This window comes from Oncorhynchus nerka, unplaced genomic scaffold, assembly GCF_034236695.1.
Source record: "Oncorhynchus nerka isolate Pitt River unplaced genomic scaffold, Oner_Uvic_2.0 unplaced_scaffold_101___fragment_2___debris, whole genome shotgun sequence".
In the NCBI taxonomy this organism is placed as follows: domain Eukaryota; kingdom Metazoa; phylum Chordata; class Actinopteri; order Salmoniformes; family Salmonidae; genus Oncorhynchus; species Oncorhynchus nerka.
The window spans coordinates 90,984-112,816 of NW_027039940.1; the positions used below are offsets into that span (position 1 = coordinate 90,984).

General features: G+C 49.7%; 1 protein-coding gene across 1 annotated transcript in view; it reads left to right on the top strand.

The window, feature by feature from the left end:
• hephl1b (hephaestin-like 1b) overlaps positions 1-21,833 on the top strand; it is a gene marked incomplete at its 3' end in the record, with an annotated part of 101,335 nt that overhangs the window by 68,229 nt on the left and 11,273 nt on the right. The window lies entirely within an intron of this gene.

Below are 21,833 nucleotides of genomic sequence, written 5' to 3' on the forward strand. Positions count from 1 at the left end.
TCCAAAACGTTGCTCCCCGAGGACAGCCCCATCCATCCCAGGTCCAAAACGTTGCTCCCCGAGGACAGCCCCATCCATCCCAGGTCCAAAACGTTGCTCCCCGAGGACAGCCCCATCCATCCCAGGTCCAAAACGTTGCTACCCGAGGACAGCCCCATCCATCCCAGGTCCAAAACGTTGCTACCCGAGAAGGATGAGTGGGATCTTAGTCTTGCACTGTATATTATTAGCTGCCATTCAGTCCTCTGGGCAATAAAATAGATGAGCTCAGGGCGAGGATGTCCTTCCAAAGAGACATAAGAGACTAACAATCTGCTTTTATGGAAACGTGAGGTTTCTCTGGATATATTGCCCCCTGTCCATTCAACCAGCGGGGTTCTCCATCCATCACGCGGACAGGAACAAAAGATCTCTCAGGGAAAAGAAAGAGATGTATGGACGTGTCTCGTGATTAACATCTCATGGTGTGATTGACGTACAGGAACTCAAGCCCTTTTGTTCTCACCGATCTGAATATCTCACCAAACAAATGCCGACCGCATTCCCCCTCAGGCTGACACAACAACAGCTCTCAAGGAACTACACCCTGAGACTGAATTTATTGTACGTTTTGACTATAATAAACTAAATCTGAGGAAAACACTGGACATTCTATCACCACATCTCCTTTGCTACTGGCCGCAAGAGCATTCTTAACCATTGCTACTCTTCCTTCTGGGATGGCTACAAGGACCTCCCCCCCCCGCCTTCCCTTCTGGAAATCTGACCACACATTCATACTGCTCCTCCCCGCCTATATGCAGAAACTTAAGCAGGAAGCACCTGTGGTAAGGACTGTTCAATGTTGGTCCGGACTGTTCAGGACTGTTCAACCTCTGGGAATAATATCGACGTATACACTGACTCGGTGACTGGGGTTCATCAGGAGGTGGATAGACGACGTTGTTCCCACTGTGACTGGGTTCATCAGGAAGTGGATAGAGGACGTTGTTCCCACTGTGACTGGGTTCATCAGGAAGTGGATAGAGGACGTTGTTCCCACTGTGACTGGGTTCATCAGGAAGTGGATAGAGGATGTTGTTCCCACTGTGACTGGGTTCCTCATGAAGTGGATAGAGGACGTTGTTCCCACTGTGACTGGGTTCATCAGGAAGTGGATAGAGGACGTTGTTCCCAATGTGACTGGGTTCATCAGGAAGTGGATAGAGGACGTTGTTCCCACTGTGACTGGGTTCATCAGGAAGTGGATAGAGGATATTGTTCCCACTGTGACTGGGTTCATCAGGAAGTGGATAGAGGACGTTGTTCCCAATGTGACTGGGTTCATCAGGAAGTGGATAGAGGACATTGTTCCCACTGTGACTGGGTTCATCAGGAAGTGGATAGAGGACGTTGTTCCCACTGTGACTGGGTTCATCAGGAAGTGGATAGAGGATGTTGTTCCCACTGTGACTGGGTTCCTCATGAAGTGGATAGAGGACGTTGTTCCCACTGTGACTGGGTTCATCAGGAAGTGGATAGAGGACGTTGTTCCCAATGTGACTGGGTTCATCAGGAAGTGGATAGAGGACGTTGTTCCCACTGTGACTGGGTTCATCAGGAAGTGGATAGAGGATATTGTTCCCACTGTGACTGGGTTCATCAGGAAGTGGATAGAGGACGTTGTTCCCCATGTGACTGGGTTCATCAGGAAGTGGATAGAGGACGTTGTTCCCACTGTGACTGGGTTCATCAGGAAGTGGATAGAGGATGTTGTTCCCACTGTGACTGGGTTCTTCAGGAAGTGGATAGAGGACGTTGTTCCCACTGTGACTGGGTTCATCAGGAAGTGGATAGAGGATGTTGTTCCCAATGTGACTGGGGTTCATCAGGAAGTGGAAAGAGGACATTGTTCCCACTGTGACTGGGTTCATCAGGAAGTGTATAGGGTTCATCAGGAAGTGGATAGAGGGCGTTGTTCCCACTGTGACTGGGTTCATCAGGAAGTGGATAGAGGACGTTGTTCCCGCTGTGACTGGGTTCATCAGGAAGTGGATAGAGGACGTTGTTCCCACTGTGACTGGGTTCATCAGGAAGTGGATAGAGGACGTTGTTCCCGCTGTGACTGGGTTCATCAGGAAGTGGATAGAGGATGTTGTTCCCTCTGTGACTGGGTTCATCAGGAAGTGGATAGAGGATGTTGTTCCCACTGTGACTGGGTTCATCAGGAAGTGGATAGAGGATGTTGTTCCCTCTGTGACTGGGTTCATCAGCAAGTGGATAGAGGATGTTGTTCCCACTGTGACTGGGTTCATCAGGAAGTGGATAGAGGATGTTGTTCCCTCTGTGACTGGGTTCATCAGGAAGTGGATAGAGGACATTGTTCCCACTGTGACTGGGTTCATCAGGAAGTGGATAGAGGACGTTGTTCCCAATGTGACTGGGTTCATCAGGAAGTGGATAGAGGACGTTGTTCCCACTGTGACTGGGTTCATCAGGAAGTGGATAGAGGATGTTGTTCCCACTGTGACTGGGTTCTTCAGGAAGTGGATAGAGGACGTTGTTCCCACTGTGACTGGGTTCATCAGGAAGTGGATAGAGGATGTTGTTCCCAATGTGACTGGGGTTCATCAGGAAGTGGATAGAGGACATTGTTCCCACTGTGACTGGGTTCATCAGGAAGTGTATAGAGGACGTTGTTCCCACTGTGACTGGGTTCATCAGGAAGTGGATAGAGGACGTTGTTCCCGCTGTGACTGGGTTCATCAGGAAGTGGATAGAGGACGTTGTTCCCACTGTGACTGGGTTCATCAGGAAGTGGATAGAGGACGTTGTTCCCGCTGTGACTGGGTTCATCAGGAAGTGGATAGAGGATGTTGTTCCCGCTGTGACTGGGTTCATCAGGAAGTGGATAGAGGATGTTGTTCCCTCTGTGACTGGGTTCATCAGGAAGTGGATAGAGGATGTTGTTCCCACTCTGACTGGGTTCATCAGGAAGTGGATAGAGGACGTTGTTCCCACTGTGACTGGGTTCATCAGGAAGTGGATAGAGGATGTTGTTCCCACTGTGACTGGGTTCTTCAGGAAGTGGATAGAGGACGTTGTTCCCACTGTGACTGGGTTCATCAGGAAGTGGATAGAGGATGTTGTTCCCACTGTGACTGGGGTTCATCAGGAAGTGGATAGAGGACATTGTTCCCACTGTGACTGGGTTCATCAGGAAGTGTATAGAGGACGTTGTTCCCACTGTGACTGGGTTCATCAGGAAGTGGATAGAGGACGTTGTTCCCACTGTGACTGGGTTCATCAGGAAGTGGATAGAGGACGTAATTCCCACTGTGACTGGGTTCATCAGGAAGTGGACAGAGGACTTTGTTCCCACTGTGACTGGGTTCATCAGGAAGTGGATAGAGGATGTTGTTCCGACTGTGACTGGGTTCATCAGGAAGTGGATAGAGGACGTTGTTCCCACTGTGACTGGGTTCATCAGGAAGTGGATAGAGGATGTTGTTCCCACTGTGACTGGGTTCCTCATGAAGTGGATAGAGGACGTTGTTCCCACTGTGACTGGGTTCATCAGGAAGTGGATAGAGGACGTTGTTCCCAATGTGACTGGGTTCATCAGGAAGTGGATAGAGGACGTTGTTCCCACTGTGACTGGGTTCATCAGGAAGTGGATAGAGGATGTTGTTCCCACTGTGACTGGGTTCATCAGGAAGTGGATAGAGGACGTTGTTCCCAATGTGACTGGGTTCATCAGGAAGTGGATAGAGGACGTTGTTCCCACTGTGACTGGGTTCATCAGGAAGTGGATAGAGGATGTTGTTCCCATTGTGACTGGGTTCTTCAGGAAGTGGATAGAGGACGTTGTTCCCACTGTGACTGGGTTCATCAGGAAGTGGATAGAGGATGTTGTTCCCACTGTGACTGGGTTCATCAGGAAGTGGATAGAGGACGTTGTTCCCAATGTGACTGGGTTCATCAGGAAGTGGATAGAGGACGTTGTTCCCACTGTGACTGGGTTCATCAGGAAGTGGATAGAGGATGTTGTTCCCATTGTGACTGGGTTCTTCAGGAAGTGGATAGAGGACGTTGTTCCCACTGTGACTGGGTTCATCAGGAAGTGGATAGAGGATGTTGTTCCCACTGTGACTGGGGTTCATCAGGAAGTGGATAGAGGACATTGTTCCCACTGTGACTGGTTTCATCAGGAAGTGTATAGAGGACGTTGTTCCCCCTGTGACTGGGTTCATCAGGAAGTGGATAGAGGATGTTGTTCCCACTGTGACTGGGTTCATCAGGAAGTGGATAGAGGACGTTGTTCCCCCTGTGACTGGGTTCATCAGGAAGTGGATAGAGGATGTTGTTCCCACTGTGACTGGGTTCATCAGGAAGTGGATAGAGGATGTTGTTCCCACTGTGACTCGGTTCATCAGGAAGTGGATAGAGGACGTTGTTCCCGCTGTGACTGGGTTCATCAGGAAGTGGATAGAGGACGTTGTTCCCGCTGTGACTGGGTTCATCAGGAAGTGGATAGAGGATGTTGTTCCCGCTGTGACTGGGTTCATCAGGAAGTGGATAGAGGATGTTGTTCCCACTGTGACTGGGTTCATCAGGAAGTGGATAGAGGATCTTGTTCCCTCTGTGACTGGGTTCATCAGGAAGTGGATAGAGGACGTTGTTCCCACTGTGACTGGGTTCATCAGGAAGTGGATAGAGGATGTTGTTCCCACTGTGACTGGGTTCATCAAATCAAATCAAATCAAATCAAATTTTATTTGTCACATACACATGGTTAGCAGATGTTAATGCGAGTGTAGCGAAATGCTTGTGCTTCTAGTTCCGACAATGCAGTGATAACCAACAAGTAATCTAACTAACAATTCCAAAACTACTGTCTTGTACACAGTGTAAGGGGATAAGGAATATGTACATAAGGATATATGAATGAGTGATGGTACAGAGCAGCATACAGTAGATGGTATCGAGTACAGTATATACATATGAGATGAGTATGTAGACAAAGTAAACAAAGTGGCATAGTTAAAGTGGCTAGTGACATAAGAATGCAGTCGATGATCTAGAGTACAGTATATACATATGCATATGAGATGAATAATGTAGGTTAAGTAACATTATATAAGGTAGCATTGTTTAAAGTGGCTAGTGATATATTTACATCATTTCCCATCAATTCCCATTATTAAAGTGGCTGGAGTTGGGTCAGTGTCAATGACAGTGTGTTGGCAGCAGCCACTCAATGTTAGTGGTGGCTGTTTAACAGTCTGATGGCCTTGAGATAGAAGCTGTTTTTCAGTCTCTCGGTCCCAGCTTTGATGCACCTGTACTGACCTCGCCTTCTGGATGATAGCGGGGTGAACAGGCAGTGGTTCGGGTGGTTGATGTCCTTGATGATCTTTATGGCCTTCCTGTAACATCGGGTGGTGTAGGTGTCCTGGAGGGCAGGTAGTTTGCCCCCGGTGATGCGTTGTGCAGACCTCACTACCCTCTGGAGAGCCTTACGGTTGAGGGCGGAGCAGTTGCTTTACCAGGCGGTGATACAGCCCGCCAGGATGCTCTCGATTGTGCATCTGTAGAAGTTTGTGAGTGCTTTTGGTGACAAGCCGAATTTCTTCAGCCTCCTGAGGTTGAAGAGGCGCTGCTGCGCCTTCTTCACGACGCTGTCAGTGTGAGTGGACCAATTCAGTTTGTCTGTGATGTGTATGCCGAGGAACTTAAAACTTGCTACCCTCTCCACTACTGATCCATCGATGTGGATAGGGGGTGTTCCCTCTGCTGTTTCCTGAAGTCCACAATCATCTCCTTAGTTTTGTTGACGTTGAGTGTGAGGTTATTTTCCTGACACCACACTCCGAGGCCCTCACCTCCTCCCTGTAGGCCGTCTCGTCGTTGTTGGTAATCAAGCCTACCACTGTTGTGTCGTCCGCAAACTTGATGATTGAGTTGGAGGCGTGCGTGGCCACGCAGTCGTGGGTGAACAGGGAGTACAGGAGAGGGCTCAGAACGCACCCTTGTGGGGCCCCCGTGTTGAGGATCAGCGGGGAGGAGATGTTGTTGCCTACCCTCACCACCTGGGGCGGCCCGTCAGGAAGTCCAGTACCCAGTTGCACAGGGCGGGGTCGAGACCCAGGGTCTCGAGCTTGATGACGAGCTTGGAGGGTACTATGGTATTGAATGCCGAGCTGTAGTCGATGAACAGCATTCTCACATAGGTATTCCTCTTGTCCAGGTGGGTTAGGGCAGTGTGCAGTGTGGTTGAGATTGCATCGTCTGTGGACCTATTTGGGCGGTAAGCAAATTGGAGTGGGTCTAGGGTGTCAGGTAGGGTGGAGGTGATATGGTCCTTGACTAGTCTCTCAAAGCACTTCATGATGACGGAAGTGAGTGCTACGGGGCGGTAGTCGTTTAGCTCAGTTACCTTAGCTTTCTTGGGAACAGGAACAATGGTGGCCCTCTTGAAGCATGTGGGAACAGCAGACTGGTATAGGGATTGATTGAATATGTCCGTAAACACACCGGCCAGCTGGTCTGCGCATGCTCTGAGGGCGCGGCTGGGGATGCCGTCTGGGCCTGCAGCCTTGCGAGGGTTAACACGTTTAAATGTCTTACTCACCTCGGCTGCAGTGAAGGAGAGACCGCATGTTTTCGTTGCAGGCCGTGTCAGTGGCACTGTATTGTCCTCAAAGCGGGCAAAAAAGTGATTTAGTCTGCCTGGGAGCAAGACATCCTGGTCCGTGACTGGGCTGGGTTTCTTCTTGTAGTCCGTGATTGACTGTAGACCCTGCCACATGCCTCTTGTGTCTGAGCCATTGAATTGAGATTCCACTTTGTCTCTGTACTGACGCTTAGCTTGTTTAATAGCCTTGCGGAGGGAATAGCTGCATTGTTTATATTCGGACATGTTACCAGACACCTTGCCCTGATTAAAAGCAGTGGTTCGCGCTTTCAGTTTCACGCGAATGCTGCCATCAATCCACGGTTTCTGGTTTGGGAATGTTTTTATCGTTGCTATGGGAACGACATCTTCGACGCACGTTCTAATGAACTCGCACACCGAATCAGCGTATTCGTCAATATTTCCATCTGACGCAATACTGAAACATGTCCCAGTCCACGTGATGGAAGCAGTCTTGGAGTGTGGAGTCAGCTTGGTCTGACCAGCGTTGGACAGACCTCAGCGTGGGAGCCTCTTGTTTTAGTTTCTGCCTGTAGGCAGGGATCAGCAAAATGGAGTCGTGGTCAGCTTTTCCGAAAGGGGGGGGCAGGGCCTTATATGCGTCATGGAAGTTAGAGTAACAATGATCCAAGGTTTTACCACCCCTGGTTGCGCAATCGATATGCTGATAAAATTTAGGGAGTCTTGTTTTCAGATTAGCTTTGTTAAAATCCCCAGCTACAATGAATGCAGCCTCCGGATAAATGGTTTCCAGTTTGCAAAGAGTTAAATAAAGTTCGTTCAGAGCCATCGATGTGTCTGCTTGGGGGGATATATACGGCTGTGATTATAACCGAGGAGAATTCTCTTGGAAGATAATGCGGTCTACATTTGATTGTGAGGAATTCTAAATCAGGTGAACAGAAGGATTTGAGTTCCTGTATGTTTCCTTCATCACACCATGTCTCGTTAGTCATGAGGCATACGCCCCCGCCACTCTTCTTACCAGAAAGATGTTTGTTTCTGTCGGCGCGATGCGTGGAGAAACCCGTTGGCTGCACCGCAACGGATAGCGTCTTCCCAGTAAGCCATGTTTCTGTGAAGCAGAGAACGTTGCAGTCTCTGAAGTCCCTCTGGAATGCTACCCTTGCTCGGATTTCGTCAACCTTGTTGTCAAGAGACTGGACATTGGCAAGAAGAATGCTGGGGAGTGGTGCGCGATGTGCCCTTTTTCGGAGTCTGACCAGAACACCGCCTCGTTTCCCTCTTTTTCAGAGTCGTTTCCTTGGGTCGCTGCATGCGATCCATTCCGTTGTCCTGTTTGTAAGGCAGAACACCGGATCCGCGTCGCGGAAAACATATTCTTGGTCGTACTGATGGTGAGTTGGTGCTGATCTTATATTCAGTAGTTCTTCTCGACTGTATGTAATGAAACCTAAGATGACCTGGGGTACTAATGTAAGAAATAACACGTAAAAAAACAAAAAACTGCATAGTTTCCTAGGAACGCGAAGCGAGGCGGCCATCTCAGTCGGCGCATCAGGAAGTGGATAGAGGACGTTGTTCCCACTGTGACTGGGTTCCTCATGAAGTGGATAGAGGACGTTGTTCCCACTGTGACTGGGTTCCTCATGAAGTGGATAGAGGACTTTGTTCCCACTGTGACTGGGTTCATCAGGAAGTGGATAGAGGATGTTGTTCCCACTGTGACTGGGTTCCTCATGAAGTGGATAGAGGACGTTGTTCCCACTGTGACTGGGTTCATCAGGAAGTGGATAGAGGACGTTGTTCCCAATGTGACTGGGTTCATCAGGAAGTGGATAGAGGACGTTGTTCCCACTGTGACTGGGTTCATCAGGAAGTGGATAGAGGATGTTGTTCCCACTGTGACTGGGTTCTTCAGGAAGTGGATAGAGGACGTTGTTCCCACTGTGACTGGGTTCATCAGGAAGTGGATAGAGGACGTTGTTCCCACTGTGACTGGGTTCATCAGGAAGTGGATAGAGGATGTTGTTCCCTCTGTGACTGGGTTCATCAGGAAGTGTATAGAGGACGTTGTTCCCACTGTGACTGGGTTCATCAGGAAGTGGATAGAGGATGTTGTTCCCACTGTGACTGGGTTCATCAGGAAGTGGATAGAGGACGTTGTTCCCAATGTGACTGGGTTCATCAGGAAGTGGATAGAGGACGTTGTTCCCACTGTGACTGGGTTCATCAGGAAGTGGATAGAGGATGTTGTTCCCATTGTGACTGGGTTCTTCAGGAAGTGGATAGAGGACGTTGTTCCCACTGTGACTGGGTTCATCAGGAAGTGGATAGAGGATGTTGTTCCCACTGTGACTGGGGTTCATCAGGAAGTGGATAGAGGACATTGTTCCCCCTGTGACTGGGTTCATCAGGAAGTGGATAGAGGATGTTGTTCCCACTGTGACTGGGTTCATCAGGAAGTGGATAGAGGATGTTGTTCCCACTGTGACTGGGTTCATCAGGAAGTGGATAGAGGACGTTGTTCCCGCTGTGACTGGGTTCATCAGGAAGTGGATAGAGGACGTTGTTCCCGCTGTGACTGGGTTCATCAGGAAGTGGATAGAGGATGTTGTTCCCGCTGTGACTGGGTTCATCAGGAAGTGGATAGAGGATGTTGTTCCCACTGTGACTGGGTTCATCAGGAAGTGGATAGAGGATGTTGTTCCCTCTGTGACTGGGTTCATCAGGAAGTGGATAGAGGACGTTGTTCCCACTGTGACTGGGTTCATCAGGAAGTGGATAGAGGACGTAATTCCCACTGTGACTGGGTTCATCAGGAAGTGGATAGAGGACTTTGTTCCCACTGTGACTGGGTTCATCAGGAAGTGGATAGAGGATGTTGTTCCCACTTTGACTGGGTTCTTCAGGAAGTGGATAGAGGACGTTGTTCCCACTGTGACTGGGTTCATCAGGAAGTGGATAGAGGATGTTGTTCCCACTGTGACTGGGTTCCTCATGAAGTGGATAGAGGACGTTGTTCCCACTGTGACTGGGTTCATCAGGAAGTGGATAGAGGACGTTGTTCCCAATGTGACTGGGTTCATCAGGAAGTGGATAGAGGACGTTGTTCCCACTGTGACTGGGTTCATCAGGAAGTGGATAGAGGATGTTGTTCCCACTGTGACTGGGTTCATCAGGAAGTGGATAGAGGACGTTGTTCCCAATGTGACTGGGTTCATCAGGAAGTGGATAGAGGACGTTGTTCCCACTGTGACTGGGTTCATCAGGAAGTGGATAGAGGATGTTGTTCCCTCTGTGACTGGGTTCATCAGGAAGTGGATAGAGGACGTTGTTCCCACTGTGACTGGGTTCATCAGGAAGTGGATAGAGGACGTTGTTCCCACTGTGACTGGGTTCCTCATGAAGTGGATAGAGGACGTTGTTCCCACTGTGACTGGGTTCCTCATGAAGTGGATAGAGGACTTTGTTCCCACTGTGACTGGGTTCATCAGGAAGTGGATAGAGGACGTTGTTCCCACTGTGACTGGGTTCATCAGGAAGTGGATAGAGGATGTTGTTCCCACTGTGACTGGGTTCCTCATGAAGTGGATAGAGGACGTTGTTCCCACTGTGACTGGGTTCATCAGGAAGTGGATAGAGGACGTTGTTCCCAATGTGACTGGGTTCATCAGGAAGTGGATAGAGGACGTTGTTCCCACTGTGACTGGGTTCATCAGGAAGTGGATAGAGGATGTTGTTCCCACTGTGACTGGGTTCTTCAGGAAGTGGATAGAGGACGTTGTTCCCACTGTGACTGGGTTCATCAGGAAGTGGATAGAGGATGTTGTTCCCACTGTGACTGGGGTTCATCAGGAAGTGGATAGAGGACATTGTTCCCACTGTGACTGGGTTCATCAGGAAGTGGATAGAGGACATTGTTCCCTCTGTGACTGGGTTCATCAGGAAGTGGATAGAGGACGTTGTTCCCACTGTGACTGGGTTCATCAGGAAGTGGATAGAGGACGTTGTTCCCACTGTGACTGGGTTCATCAGGAAGTGGATAGAGGATGTTGTTCCCACTGTGACTGGGTTCTTCAGGCAGTGGATAGAGGACATTGTTCCCACTGTGACTGGGTTCATCAGGAAGTGGATAGAGGATGTTGTTCCCACTGTGACTGGGTTCATCAGGAAGTGGATAGAGGACGTTGTTCCCACTGTGACTGGTTTCCTCATGAAGTGGATAGAGGACGTTGTTCCCACTGTGACTGGGTTCATCAGGAAGTGGATAGAGGACGTTGTTCCCAATGTGACTGGGTTCATCAGGAAGTGGATAGAGGACGTTGTTCCCACTGTGACTGGGTTCATCAGGAAGTGGATAGAGGATGTTGTTCCCACTGTGACTGGGTTCTTCAGGAAGTGGATAGAGGACGTTGTTCCCACTGTGACTGGGGTTCATCAGGAAGTGGATAGAGGACATTGTTCCCACTGTGACTGGTTTCATCAGGAAGTGTATAGAGGACGTTGTTCCCACTGTGACTGGGTTCATCAGGAAGTGGATAGAGGACGTTGTTCCCGCTGTGACTGGGTTCATCAGGAAGTGGATAGAGGACGTTGTTCCCCCTGTGACTGGGTTCATCAGGAAGTGGATAGAGGACGTTGTTCCCAATGTGACTGGGTTCATCAGGAAGTGGATAGAGGACGTTGTTCCCACTGTGACTGGGTTCATCAGGAAGTGGATAGAGGATGTTGTTCCCACTGTGACTGGGTTCTTCAGGAAGTGGATAGAGGACGTTGTTCCCACTGTGACTGGGTTCATCAGGAAGTGGATAGAGGATGTTGTTCCCACTGTGACTGGGGTTCATCAGGAAGTGGATAGAGGACATTGTTCCCACTGTGACTGGGTTCATCAGGAAGTGGATAGAGGACATTGTTCCCTCTGTGACTGGGTTCATCAGGAAGTGGATAGAGGACGTTGTTCCCACTGTGACTGGGTTCATCAGGAAGTGGATAGAGGACGTTGTTCCCACTGTGACTGGGTTCATCAGGAAGTGGATAGAGGATGTTGTTCCCACTGTGACTGGGTTCTTCAGGCAGTGGATAGAGGACATTGTTCCCACTGTGACTGGGTTCATCAGGAAGTGGATAGAGGATGTTGTTCCCACTGTGACTGGGTTCATCAGGAAGTGGATAGAGGACGTTGTTCCCACTGTGACTGGTTTCCTCATGAAGTGGATAGAGGACGTTGTTCCCACTGTGACTGGGTTCATCAGGAAGTGGATAGAGGACGTTGTTCCCAATGTGACTGGGTTCATCAGGAAGTGGATAGAGGACGTTGTTCCCACTGTGACTGGGTTCATCAGGAAGTGGATAGAGGATGTTGTTCCCACTGTGACTGGGTTCTTCAGGAAGTGGATAGAGGACGTTGTTCCCACTGTGACTGGGGTTCATCAGGAAGTGGATAGAGGACATTGTTCCCACTGTGACTGGTTTCATCAGGAAGTGTATAGAGGACGTTGTTCCCACTGTGACTGGGTTCATCAGGAAGTGGATAGAGGACGTTGTTCCCGCTGTGACTGGGTTCATCAGGAAGTGGATAGAGGACGTTGTTCCCCCTGTGACTGGGTTCATCAGGAAGTGGATAGAGGATGTTGTTCCCACTGTGACTGGGTTCATCAGGAAGTGGATAGAGGATGTTGTTCCCACTGTGACTGGGTTCATCAGGAAGTGGATAGAGGACGTTGTTCCCGCTGTGACTGGGTTCATCAGGAAGTGGATAGAGGACGTTGTTCCCGCTGTGACTGGGTTCATCAGGAAGTGGATAGAGGATGTTGTTCCCGCTGTGACTGGGTTCATCAGGAAGTGGATAGGGGATGTTGTTCCCACTGTGACTGGGTTCATCAGGAAGTGGATAGAGGATGTTGTTCCCTCTGTGACTGGGTTCATCAGGAAGTGGATAGAGGACGTTGTTCCCACTGTGACTGGGTTCATCAGGAAGTGGATAGAGGATGTTGTTCCCACTGTGACTGGGTTCATCAGGAAGTGGATAGAGGACGTTGTTCCCACTGTGACTGGGTTCCTCATGAAGTGGATAGAGGACGTTGTTCCCACTGTGACTGGGTTCCTCATGAAGTGGATAGAGGACTTTGTTCCCACTGTGACTGGGTTCATCAGGAAGTGGATAGAGGACGTTGTTCCCACTGTGACTGGGTTCATCAGGAAGTGGATAGAGGATGTTGTTCCCACTGTGACTGGGTTCCTCATGAAGTGGATAGAGGACGTTGTTCCCACTGTGACTGGGTTCATCAGGAAGTGGATAGAGGACGTTGTTCCCAATGTGACTGGGTTCATCAGGAAGTGGATAGAGGACGTTGTTCCCACTGTGACTGGGTTCATCAGGAAGTGGATAGAGGATGTTGTTCCCACTGTGACTGGGTTCTTCAGGAAGTGGATAGAGGACGTTGTTCCCACTGTGACTGGGTTCATCAGGAAGTGGATAGAGGATGTTGTTCCCACTGTGACTGGGGTTCATCAGGAAGTGGATAGAGGACATTGTTCCCACTGTGACTGGGATCATCAGGAAGTGGATAGAGGACATTGTTCCCTCTGTGACTGGGTTCATCAGGAAGTGGATTTCCCACTGTGACTGGTTTCATCAGGAAGTGGATAGAGGACGTTGTTCCCACTGTGACTGGGTTCATCAGGAAGTGGATAGAGGATGTTGTTCCCGCTGTGACTGGGTTCATCAGGAAGTGGATAGGGGATGTTGTTCCCACTGTGACTGGGTTCATCAGGAAGTGGATAGAGGATGTTGTTCCCTCTGTGACTGGGTTCATCAGGAAGTGGATAGAGGACGTTGTTCCCACTGTGACTGGGTTCATCAGGAAGTGGATAGAGGATGTTGTTCCCACTGTGACTGGGTTCATCAGGAAGTGGATAGAGGACGTTGTTCCCACTGTGACTGGGTTCCTCATGAAGTGGATAGAGGACGTTGTTCCCACTGTGACTGGGTTCCTCATGAAGTGGATAGAGGACTTTGTTCCCACTGTGACTGGGTTCATCAGGAAGTGGATAGAGGACGTTGTTCCCACTGTGACTGGGTTCATCAGGAAGTGGATAGAGGATGTTGTTCCCACTGTGACTGGGTTCCTCATGAAGTGGATAGAGGACGTTGTTCCCACTGTGACTGGGTTCATCAGGAAGTGGATAGAGGACGTTGTTCCCAATGTGACTGGGTTCATCAGGAAGTGGATAGAGGACGTTGTTCCCACTGTGACTGGGTTCATCAGGAAGTGGATAGAGGATGTTGTTCCCACTGTGACTGGGTTCATCAGGAAGTGGATAGAGGACGTTGTTCCCGCTGTGACTGGGTTCATCAGGAAGTGGATAGAGGACGTTGTTCCCGCTGTGACTGGGTTCATCAGGAAGTGGATAGAGGATGTTGTTCCCGCTGTGACTGGGTTCATCAGGAAGTGGATAGGGGATGTTGTTCCCACTGTGACTGGGTTCATCAGGAAGTGGATAGAGGATGTTGTTCCCTCTGTGACTGGGTTCATCAGGAAGTGGATAGAGGACGTTGTTCCCACTGTGACTGGGTTCATCAGGAAGTGGATAGAGGATGTTGTTCCCACTGTGACTGGGTTCATCAGGAAGTGGATAGAGGACGTTGTTCCCACTGTGACTGGGTTCCTCATGAAGTGGATAGAGGACGTTGTTCCCACTGTGACTGGGTTCCTCATGAAGTGGATAGAGGACTTTGTTCCCACTGTGACTGGGTTCATCAGGAAGTGGATAGAGGACGTTGTTCCCACTGTGACTGGGTTCATCAGGAAGTGGATAGAGGATGTTGTTCCCACTGTGACTGGGTTCCTCATGAAGTGGATAGAGGACGTTGTTCCCACTGTGACTGGGTTCATCAGGAAGTGGATAGAGGACGTTGTTCCCAATGTGACTGGGTTCATCAGGAAGTGGATAGAGGACGTTGTTCCCACTGTGACTGGGTTCATCAGGAAGTGGATAGAGGATGTTGTTCCCACTGTGACTGGGTTCTTCAGGAAGTGGATAGAGGACGTTGTTCCCACTGTGACTGGGTTCATCAGGAAGTGGATAGAGGATGTTGTTCCCACTGTGACTGGGGTTCATCAGGAAGTGGATAGAGGACATTGTTCCCACTGTGACTGGGATCATCAGGAAGTGGATAGAGGACATTGTTCCCTCTGTGACTGGGTTCATCAGGAAGTGGATAGAGGACGTTGTTCCCACTGTGACTGGTTTCATCAGGAAGTGGATAGAGGACGTTGTTCCCACTGTGACTGGGTTCATCAGGAAGTGGATAGAGGATGTTGTTCCCACTGTGACTGGGTTCTTCAGGAAGTGGATAGAGGACGTTGTTCCCACTGTGACTGGGTTCATCAGGAAGTGGATAGAGGATGTTGTTCCCAATGTGACTGGGGTTCATCAGGAAGTGGATAGAGGACATTGTTCCCACTGTGACTGGGTTCATCAGGAAGTGTATAGAGGACGTTGTTCCCACTGTGACTGGGTTCATCAGGAAGTGGATAGAGGACGTTGTTCCCACTGTGACTGGGTTCATCAGGAAGTGGATAGAGGACTTTGTTCCCACTGTGACTGGGTTCATCAGGAAGTGGATAGAGGATGTTGTTCCCACTGTGACTGGGTTCTTCAGGAAGTGGATAGAGGACATTGTTCCCGCTGTGACTGGGTTCATCAGGAAGTGGATAGAGGATGTTGTTCCCGCTGTGACTGGGTTCATCAGGAAGTGGATAGAGGATGTTGTTCCCACTGTGACTGGGTTCATCAGGAAGTGGATAGAGGATGTTGTTCCCTCTGTGACTGGGTTCATCAGGAAGTGGATAGAGGACGTTGTTCCCACTGTGACTGGGTTCATCAGGAAGTGGATAGACGATGTTGTTCCCACTGTGACTGGGTTCATCAGGAAGTGGATAGAGGACGTTGTTCCCACTGTGACTGGGTTCCTCATGAAGTGGATAGAGGACGTTGTTCCCACTGTGACTGGGTTCCTCATGAAGTGGATAGAGGACTTTGTTCCCACTGTGACTGGGTTCATCAGGAAGTGGATAGAGGACGTTGTTCCCACTGTGACTGGGTTCATCAGGAAGTGGATAGAGGATGTTGTTCCCACTGTGACTGGGTTCCTCATGAAGTGGATAGAGGACGTTGTTCCCACTGTGACTGGGTTCATCAGGAAGTGGATAGAGGACGTTGTTCCCAATGTGACTGGGTTCATCAGGAAGTGGATAGAGGACGTTGTTCCCACTGTGACTGGGTTCATCAGGAAGTGGATAGAGGATGTTGTTCCCACTGTGACTGGGTTCTTCAGGAAGTGGATAGAGGACGTTGTTCCCACTGTGACTGGGTTCATCAGGAAGTGGATAGAGGATGTTGTTCCCACTGTGACTGGGGTTCATCAGGAAGTGGATAGAGGACATTGTTCCCACTGTGACTGGGTTCATCAGGAAGTGGATAGAGGACATTGTTCCCTCTGTGACTGGGTTCATCAGGAAGTGGATAGAGGACGTTGTTCCCACTGTGACTGGGTTCATCAGGAAGTGGATAGAGGACGTTGTTCCCACTGTGACTGGGTTCATCAGGAAGTGGATAGAGGATGTTGTTCCCACTGTGACTGGGTTCTTCAGGAAGTGGATAGAGGACGTTGTTCCCACTGTGACTGGGTTCATCAGGAAGTGGATAGAGGATGTTGTTCCCACTGTGACTGGGGTTCATCAGGAAGTGGATAGAGGACATTGTTCCCACTGTGACTGGGTTCATCAGGAAGTGTATAGAGGACGTTGTTCCCACTGTGACTGGGTTCATCAGGAAGTGGATAGAGGACGTTGTTCCCACTGTGACTGGGTTCATCAGGAAGTGGATAGAGGACTTTGTTCCCACTGTGACTGGGTTCATCAGGAAGTGGATAGAGGATGTTGTTCCCACTGTGACTGGGTTCTTCAGGAAGTGGATAGAGGACATTGTTCCCGCTGTGACTGGGTTCATCAGGAAGTGGATAGAGGATGTTGTTCCCGCTGTGACTGGGTTCATCAGGAAGTGGATAGAGGATGTTGTTCCCACTGTGACTGGGTTCATCAGGAAGTGGATAGAGGATGTTGTTCCCTCTGTGACTGGGTTCATCAGGAAGTGGATAGAGGACGTTGTTCCCACTGTGACTGGGTTCATCAGGAAGTGGATAGACGATGTTGTTCCCACTGTGACTGGGTTCATCAGGAAGTGGATAGAGGACGTTGTTCCCACTGTGACTGGGTTCCTCATGAAGTGGATAGAGGACGTTGTTCCCACTGTGACTGGGTTCATCATGAAGTGGATAGAGGACTTTGTTCCCACTGTGACTGGGTTCATCAGGAAGTGGATAGAGGACGTTGTTCCCACTGTGACTGGGTTCATCAGGAAGTGGATAGAGGATGTTGTTCCCACTGTGACTGGGTTCCTCATGAAGTGGATAGAGGGCGTTGTTCCCACTGTGACTGGGTTCATCAGGAAGTGGATAGAGGACGTTGTTCCCAATGTGACTGGGTTCATCAGGAAGTGGATAGAGGACGTTGTTCCCACTGTGACTGGGTTCATCAGGAAGTGGATAGAGGATGTTGTTCCCACTGTGACTGGGTTCTTCAGGAAGTGGATAGAGGACGTTGTTCCCACTGTGACTGGGTTCATCAGGAAGTGGATAGAGGATGTTGTTCCCACTGTGACTGGGGTTCATCAGGAAGTGGATAGAGGACATTGTTCCCACTGTGACTGGGTTCATCAGGAAGTGGATAGAGGACATTGTTCCCACTGTGACTGGGTTCATCAGGAAGTGGATAGAGGACGTTGTTCCCACTGTGACTGGGTTCATCAGGAAGTGGATAGAGGACGTTGTTCCCACTGTGACTGGGTTCATCAGGAAGTGGATAGAGGACGTTGTTCCCACTGTGACTGGGTTCATCAGGAAGTGGATAGAGGACGTAATTCCCACTGTGACTGGGTTCATCAGGAAGTGGATAGAGGACTTTGTTCCCACTGTGACTGGGTTCATCAGGAAGTGGATAGAGGATGTTGTTCCCACTGTGACTGGGTTCATCAGGAAGTGGATAGAGGATGTTGTTCCCACTGTGACTGGGTTCATCAGGAAGTGGATAGAGGATGTTGTTCCCACTGTGACTGGGTTCATCAGGAAGTGGATAGAGGACGTTGTTCCCACTGTGACTGGGTTCATCAGGAAGTGGATAGAGGACGTTGTTCCCAATGTGACTGGGTTCATCAGGAAGTGGATAGAGGACGTTGTTCCCACTGTGACTGGGTTCATCAGGAGGGTGGATAGAGGATGTTGTTCCCACTGTGACTGGGTTCATCAGGAAGTGGATAGAGGACGTTGTTCCCAATGTGACTGGGTTCATCAGGAAGTGGATAGAGGACGTTGTTCCCACTGTGACTGGGTTCATCAGGAAGTGGATAGAGGATGTTGTTCCCACTGTGACTGGGTTCTTCAGGAAGTGGATAGAGGACGTTGTTCCCACTGTGACTGGGTTCATCAGGAAGTGGATAGAGGATGTTGTTCCCACTGTGACTGGGGTTCATCAGGAAGTGGATAGAGGACATTGTTCCCACTGTGACTGGGTTCATCAGGAAGTGGATAGAGGACGTTGTTCCCACTGTGACTGGGTTCATCAGGAAGTGGATAGAGGACGTTGTTCCCGCTGTGACTGGGTTCATCAGGAAGTGGATAGAGGACGCTGTTCCCCCTGTGACTGGGTTCATCAGGAAGTGGATAGAGGATGTTGTTCCCACTGTGACTGGGTTCATCAGGAAGTGGATAGAGGATGTTGTTCCCACTGTGACTGGGTTCATCAGGAAGTGGATAGAGGACGTTGTTCCCGCTGTGACTGGGTTCATCAGGAAGTGGATAGAGGACGTTGTTCCCACTGTGACTGGGTTCATCAGGAAGTGGATAGAGGATGTTGTTCCCACTGTGACTGGGTTCATCAGGAAGTGGATAGAGGATGTTGTTCCCACTGTGACTGGGTTCATCAGGAAGTGGATAGAGGATGTTGTTCCCTGTGACTGGGTTCATCAAGAAGTGGATAGAGGACGTTGTTCCCACTGTGACTGGGTTCATCAGGAAGTGGATAGAGGATGTTGTTCCCACTGTGACTGGGTTCATCAGGAAGTGGATAGAGGACGTTGTTCCCACTGTGACTGGGTTCCTCATGAAGTGGATAGAGGACGTTGTTCCCACTGTGACTGGGTTCCTCAGGAAGTGGATAGAGGACTTTGTTCCCACTGTGACTGGGTTCATCAGGAAGTGGATAGAGGACGTTGTTCCCACTGTGACTGGGTTCATCAGGAAGTGGATAGAGGATGTTGTTCCCACTGTGACTGGGTTCCTCATGAAGTGGATAGAGGACGTTGTTCCCACTGTGACTGGGTTCATCAGGAAGTGGATAGAGGACGTTGTTCCCAATGTGACTGGGTTCATCAGGAAGTGGATAGAGGACGTTGTTCCCACTGTGACTGGGTTCCTCATGAAGTGGATAGAGGACGTTGTTCCCACTGTGACTGGGTTCCTCATGAAGTGGATAGAGGACTTTGTTCCCACTGTGACTGGGTTCATCAGGAAGTGGATAGAGGACGTTGTTCCCACTGTGACTGGGTTCATCAGGAAGTGGATAGAGGATGTTGTTCCCACTGTGACTGGGTTCATCATGAAGTGGATAGAGGACGTTGTTCCCACTGTGACTGGGTTCATCAGGAAGTGGATAGAGGACGTTGTTCCCAATGTGACTGGGTTCATCAGGAAGTGGATAGAGGACGTTGTTCCCACTGTGACTGGGTTCATCAGGAAGTGGATAGAGGATGTTGTTCCCACTGTGACTGGGTTCTTCAGGAAGTGGATAGAGGACGTTGTTCCCACTGTGACTGGGTTCATCAGGAAGTGGATAGAGGATGTTGTTCCCACTGTGACTGGGTTCATCAGGAAGTGGATAGAGGACGTTGTTCCCACTGTGACTGGGTTCATCAGGAAGTGGATAGAGGACGTTGTTCCCACTGTGACTGGGTTCTTCAGGAAGTGGATAGAGGACGTTGTTCCCACTGTGACTGGGTTCATCAGGAAGTGGATAGAGGATGTTGTTCCCACTGTGACTGGGGTTCATCAGGAAGTGGATAGAGGACATTGTTCCCACTGTGACTGGGTTCATCAGGAAGTGGATAGAGGATGTTGTTCCCACTGTGACTGGGTTCATCAGGAAGTGTATAGAGGACGTTGTTCCCACTGTGACTGGGTTCATCAGGAAGTGGATAGAGGACGTTGTTCCCACTGTGACTGGGTTCATCAGGAAGTGGATAGAGGACGTTGTTCCCACTGTGACTGGGTTCATCAGGAAGTGGATAGAGGACGTAATTCCCACTGTGACGGTGTTCATCAGGAAGTGGATAGAGGACGTTGTTCCCACTGTGACTGGGTTCATCAGGAAGTGGATAGAGGATGTTGTTCCCACTGTGACTGGGGTTCATCAGGAAGTGGATAGAGGACGTTGTTCCCACTGTGACTGGGTTCATCAGGAAGTGGATAGAGGACGTTGTTCCCACTGTGACTGGGTTCATCAGGAAGTGGATAGAGGACGTTGTTCCCACTGTGACTGGGTTCATCAGGAAGTGGATAGAGGACGTAATTCCCACTGTGACTGGGTTCATCAGGAAGTGGATAGAGGACATTGTTCCCACTGTGACTGGGTTCATCAGGAAGTGGATAGAGGACGTTGTTCCCACTGTGACGGGGTTCATCAGGAAGTGGATAGAGGACTTTGTTCCCACTGTGACTGGGTTCATCAGGAAGTGGATAGAGGACGTTGTTCCCACTGTGACTGGGTTCATCAGGAAGTGGATAGAGGACATTGTTCCCACTGTGACTGGGTTCATCAGGAAGTGTATAGAGGACGTTGTTCCCACTGTGACTGGGTTCATCAGGAAGTGGATAGAGGATGTTGTTCCCACTGTGACTGGGTTCATCAGGAAGTGGATAGAGGACGTTGTTCCCACTGTGACTGGGTTCATCAGGAAGTGGATAGAGGACATTGTTCCCAATGTGACTGGGTTCATCAGGAAGTGGATAGAGGACGTTGTTCCCACTGTGACTGGGTTCATCAGGAAGTGGATAGAGGATGTTGTTCCCACTGTGACTGGGTTCATCAGGAAGTGGATAGAGGACGTTGTTCCCAATGTGACTGGGTTCATCAGGAAGTGGATAGAGGACGTTGTTCCCACTGTGACTGGGTTCATCAGGAAGTGGATAGAGGATGTTGTTCCCACTGTGACTGGGTTCTTCAGGAAGTGGATAGAGGACGTTGTTCCCACTGTGACTGGGTTCATCAGGAAGTGGATAGAGGACTTTGTTCCCACTGTGACTGGGTTCATCAGGAAGTGGATAGAGGATGTTGTTCCCACTGTGACTGGGTTCATCAGGAAGTGGATAGAGGACGTTGTTCCCACTGTGACTGGGTTCATCAGGAAGTGGATAGAGGATGTTGTTCCCACTGTGACTGGGTTCCTCATGAAGTGGATAGAGGACGTTGTTCCCACTGTGACTGGGTTCATCAGGAAGTGGATAGAGGACGTTGTTCCCAATGTGACTGGGTTCATCAGGAAGTGGATAGAGGACGTTGTTCCCACTGTGACTGGGTTCATCAGGAAGTGGATAGAGGATGTTGTTCCCACTGTGACTGGGTTCATCAGGAAGTGGATAGAGGACGTTGTTCCCACTGTGACTGGGTTCATCAGGAAGTGGATAGAGGATGTTGTTCCCACTGTGACTGGGTTCATCAGGAAGTGGATAGAGGATGTTGTTCCCACTGTGACTGGGTTCTTCAGGAAGTGGATAGAGGACGTTGTTCCCACTGTGACTGGGTTCATCAGGAAGTGGATAGAGGATGTTGTTCCCACTGTGACTGGGGTTCATCAGGAAGTGGATAGAGGACATTGTTCCCACTGTGACTGGGTTCATCAGGAAGTGGATAGAGGATGTTGTTCCCACTGTGACTGGGTTCATCAGGAAGTGTATAGAGGACGTTGTTCCCACTGTGACTGGGTTCATCAGGAAGTGGATAGAGGACGTTGTTCCCACTGTGACTGGGTTCATCAGGAAGTGGATAGAGGACGTTGTTCCCACTGTGACTGGGTTCAT